We start from the raw sequence: 5952 nt of genomic DNA on the forward strand, positions 1-5952 counted from the left end.
GAGACACAACAACAGAGACACAACAACAGAGAGACAACAGAGCAGAGAGACAACAGAGCAGAGAGACAACAACAGAGAGACAACAGAGCAGAGAGACACAACAACAGAGAGACACAACAACAGAGAGACACAACAACAGAGACACAACAACAGAGACACAACAACAGAGACACAACAACAGAGACACAACAACAGAGAGACACAACAACAGAGAGACACAACAACAGAGAGACACAACAACAGAGAGACACAACAACAGAGACACAACAACAGAGACACAACAACAGAGAGACAACAGCAGAGAGACACAACAACAGAGAGACACAACAACAGAGAGACAACAACAGAGAGACAACAACAGAGACACACAACAGAGAGACAGAGAGACACAACAACAGAGAGACAACAACAACAGAGACACAACAACAGAGAGACACAACAACAGAGACACAACAACAGAGAGACAACAACAGAGAGAGACAACAACAGAGAGACACAACAACAGAGACACAACAACAGAGAGACAACAACAGAGAGACACAACAACAGAGACACAACAACAGAGACACAACAACAGAGAGACACAACAACAGAGAGACAACAACAGAGAGACAGAGAGACACAACAACAGAGAGACACAACAACAGAGACACAACAACAGAGAGACAACAGAGCAGAGAAACACAACAACAGAGAGACAACAGTGCAGAGAGACACAACAACAGAGAGACAACAGAGCAGAGAGACACAACAACAGAGAGACAACAACAGAGAGACAACAACAGAGAGACAACAACAACAGAGAGACACAACAACAGAGAGACACAACAACAGAGAGACAACAGAGCAGAGAGACACAACAACAGAGAGACAACAACAGAGACACAACAACAGAGAGACACAACAACAGAGAGACACAACAACAGAGAGACAGAGAGACAACAACAGAGAGACAACAACAGAGAGACAACAACAGAGAGACACAACAACAGAGAGACAACAGAGCAGAGACACAACAACAGAGAGACAACAGAGCAGAGAGACACAACAACAGAGAGACAACAGAGCAGAGAGACACAACAACAGAGAGACAACACAACAGAGAGACAACAGAGCAGAGAGACACAACAACAGAGAGACACAACAACAGAGAGACAACAGAGCAGAGAGACAACAACAGAGAGACAACAGAGCAGAGAGACACAACAACAGAGAGACAACAGAGCAGAGAGACACAACAACAGAGAGACAACAGAGCAGAGAGACACAACAACAGAGAGACACAACAACAGAGAGACAACAGAGCAGAGAGACACAACAACAGAGAGACACAACAACAGAGAGACACAACAACAGAGAGACAACAGAGCAGAGAGACACAACAACAGAGAGACAACAACAGAGACACACAACAACAGAGAGACACAACAACAGAGAGACACAACAACAGAGAGACACAACAACAGAGAGACAACAGAGCAGAGAGACACAACAACAGAGAGACAACAGAGCAGAGAGACACAACAACAGAGAGACAACAGAGCAGAGAGACACAACAACAGAGAGACACAACAACAGAGAGACAGCAGAGCAGAGAGACACAACAACAGAGAGACACAACAACAGAGAGACACAACAACAGAGAGACACAACAACAGAGAGACAACAGAGCAGAGAGACACAACAACAGAGAGACAACAACAGAGAGACACAACAACAGAGAGACACAACAACAGAGAGACAACAGAGCAGAGAGACACAACAACAGAGAGACAACAACAGAGACACACAACAACAGAGAGACACAACAACAGAGAGACAACAGAGCAGAGACACAACAACAGAGAGACAACAACAGAGACACACAACAACAGAGAGACACAACAACAGAGAGACAACAACAGAGAGACAACAGAGCAGAGAGACACAACAACAGAGAGACAACAGAGCAGAGAGACACAACAACAGAGAGACACAACAACAGAGAGACAACAGAGCAGAGAGACACAACAACAGAGAGACAACAGAGCAGAGAGACACAACAACAGAGAGACAACAGAGCAGAGAGACACAACAACAGAGAGACATCAACAACAGAGAGACACAACAACAGAGAGACACAACAGAGCAGAGAGACAACAGAGCAGAGAGACACAACAACAGAGAGACACAACAACAGAGAGACAACAACAGAGAGACAACAGAGCAGAGAGACACAACAACAGAGAGACACAACAACAGAGAGACAACAGAGCAGAGAGACACAACAACAGAGAGACACAACAACAGAGAGACAACAGAGCAGAGAGACACAACAACAGAGAGACAACAGAGCAGAGAGACACAACAACAGAGAGACACAACAACAGAGAGACAACAACAGAGAGACAACAGAGCAGAGAGACACAACAACAGAGAGACAACAGAGCAGAGAGACAACAGAGCAGAGAGACACAACAACAGAGAGACAACAGAGCAGAGAGACACAACAACAGAGAGACACAACAACAGAGAGACACAACAACAGAGAGACACAACAACAGAGAGACACAACAACAGAGAGACAACAGAGCAGAGAGACACAACAACAGAGAGACACAACAACAGAGAGACAACAAGAGAGAGAGACACAACAACAGAGAGACACAACAACAGAGAGACAACAGAGCAGAGAGACAACAGAGCAGAGAGACAACAGAGCAGAGAGACACAACAACAGAGAGACACAACAACAGAGAGACACAACAACAGAGAGACAACAGAGCAGAGAGACACAACAACAGAGAGACAACAACAGAGACACACATCAACAGAGAGACACAACAACAGAGAGACAACAGAGCAGAGAGACACAACAACAGAGAGACAACAACAGAGACACACAACAACAGAGAAACACAACAACAGAGAGACAACAGAGCAGAGACACAACAACAGAGAGACAACAACAGAGACACACAACAACAGAGAGACACAACAACAGAGAGACAACAACAGAGAGACAACAGAGCAGAGAGACACAACAACAGAGAGACAACAGAGCAGAGAGACACAACAACAGAGAGACACAACAACAGAGAGACAACAGAGCAGAGAGACACAACAACAGAGAGACACAACAACAGAGAGACAACAACAGAGAGACAACAGAGCAGAGAGACACAACAGAGCAGAGAGACACAACAACAGAGAGACACAACAACAGAGAGACACAACAGCAGAGAGACACAACAACAGAGAGACACAACAACAGAGAGACACAACAACAGAGAGACACAACAACAGAGAGACAACAGAGCAGAGAGACAACAGAGCAGAGAGACACAACAACAGAGAGACACAACAACAGAGAGACAACAACAGAGAGACACAACAACAGAGAGACACAACAACAGAGAGACACAACAGAGCAGAGAGACACAACAACAGAGAGACACAACAACAGAGAGACAACAACAGAGAGACACAACAGAGCAGAGAGACAACAGAGCAGAGAGACACAACAACAGAGAGACAACAGAGCAGAGAGACACAACAACAGAGAGACACAACAACAGAGAGACAACAGAGCAGAGAGACACAACAACAGAGAGACAACAGAGCAGAGAGACACAACAACAGAGAGACAACAGAGCAGAGAGACACAACAACAGAGAGACAACAGAGCAGAGAGACAACAGAGAGAGACACAACAACAGAGAGACACAACAACAGAGAGACAACAGAGCAGAGAGACAACAGAGCAGAGAGACACAACAACAGAGAGACACAACAACAGAGAGACAACAGAGCAGAGAGACACAACAACAGAGAGACAACAGAGCAGAGAGACACAACAACAGAGAGACAACAGAGCAGAGAGACACAACAACAGAGAGACACAACAACAGAGAGACACAACAACAGAGAGACACAACAACAGAGAGACAACAGAGCAGAGAGACACAACAACAGAGAGACACAACAACAGAGAGACACAACAACAGAGAGACAACAGAGCAGAGAGACACAACAACAGAGAGACAACAGAGCAGAGAGACACAACAACAGAGAGACAACAGAGCAGAGAGACACAACAACAGAGAGACACAACAACAGAGAGACAACAGAGCAGAGACACACAACAACAGAGAGACACAACAACAGAGAGACAACAGAGCAGAGAGACACAACAACAGAGAGACACAACAACAGAGAGACACAACAACAGAGAGACAACAGAGCAGAGAGACACAACAACAGAGAGACAACAACAGAGACACACAACAACAGAGAGACACAACAACAGAGAGACAACAGAGCAGAGAGACACAACAACAGAGAGACAACAACAGAGACACACAACAACAGAGAGACAACAGAGCAGAGAGACACAACAACAGAGAGACACAACAACAGAGAGACAACAACAGAGAGACAACAGAGCAGAGAGACACAACAACAGAGAGACAACAGAGCAGAGAGACACAACAACAGAGAGACAACAGAGCAGAGAGACAACAGAGCAGAGAGACACAACAACAGAGAGACAACAGAGCAGAGAGACACAACAACAGAGAGACACAACAACAGAGAGACACAACAACAGAGAGACACAACAACAGAGAGACAACAGAGCAGAGAGACAACAGAGCAGAGAGACACAACAACAGAGAGACAACAGAGCAGAGAGACACAACAACAGAGAGACACAACAACAGAGAGACACAACAACAGAGAGACACAACAACAGAGAGACAACAACAGAGAGACACAACAACAGAGAGACACAACAACAGAGAGACACAACAACAGAGAGACAACAACAGAGAGACAACAGAGCAGAGAGACAACAGAGCAGAGATAGACATTTATAGGTTTTAAAGATGTTCTTTATGTAAATCATTCCTCACCACATTACTTTTTAGGAGCGCAAACGTTTAAATAAAGTGAAACTAAACTCTGAGTTTCCTTCAAACGCAATAAGAGGATTAACATTTGATCTGAGAGGATGTTTATAAACAGTTTGCTTTGATGTCTTTGGAAATGATAGACTACAATGTTATTTTTAGGTTTGTTAATCACATTGTTTACTGATGCAGCTCTCTACACTGAGGTCAGAGCCCAGGCTACATCCCACGTGACTAACCCTATTCCTTTTATAGGGCCTTGGGCAAAGTTAGGGCACTATGTAGGGAATAGGGTGTGATTTGGGACACTGCCCCTGTCTTTAGAGTGTGTGATGTGTGGAGCCAGACTCACAACCATTTAGTTGGAGACTCCTTTCATCTTCCTGCCTTTCTCTCCCTCCATCTCTCCCTCCATCTCTCCATCTCTCCCTCCATCTCTCCATGTCTCCCTCCATCTCTCCCTCCATCTCTCCCTCCATCCAGACTCACAACCATTTAGTTGGAGACTCCTTTCATCTTCCTGCCTTTCTCTCCCTCCATCTCTCCCTCCATCTCTCCATGTCTCCCTCCATCTCTCCCTCCATCTCTCCCTCCATCTCTCCATGTCTCCCTCCATCTCTCCATCTCTCCATGTCTCCCTCCATCTCTCCATCTCTCCCTCCATCTCTCCCTCCATCTCTCCCTCTTTCCCTCCATCTCTCCCTCCATCTCTCCCTCCATCTCTCCCTCCATCTCTCCCTCTTTCCTCCATCTCTCCCTCCATCTCTCCCTCCATCTCTCCCTCCGTCTCTCCCTCCATCTCTCCCTCCGTCTCTCCCTCCATCTCTCCCTCCATCTCTCCCTCTTTCCCTCCATCTCTCCCTCCATCTCTCCCTCCGTCTCTCCATGTCTCCCTCCATCTCTCCCTCCATCTCTCCCTCCATCTCTCCCTCCGTCTCTCCCTCTGTCTCTCCCTCTGTCTCTCCCTCTGTCTCTCCCTCCGTCTCTCCCTCCGTCTCTCCCTCCATCTCTCCCTCCATCTCTCCCTCCATCTCTCCCTCCGTCTCTCCCTCCATCTCTCCCT

This window comes from Oncorhynchus gorbuscha, linkage group LG14 (genome assembly GCF_021184085.1).
Source record: "Oncorhynchus gorbuscha isolate QuinsamMale2020 ecotype Even-year linkage group LG14, OgorEven_v1.0, whole genome shotgun sequence".
Lineage (NCBI taxonomy): Eukaryota > Metazoa > Chordata > Actinopteri > Salmoniformes > Salmonidae > Oncorhynchus > Oncorhynchus gorbuscha.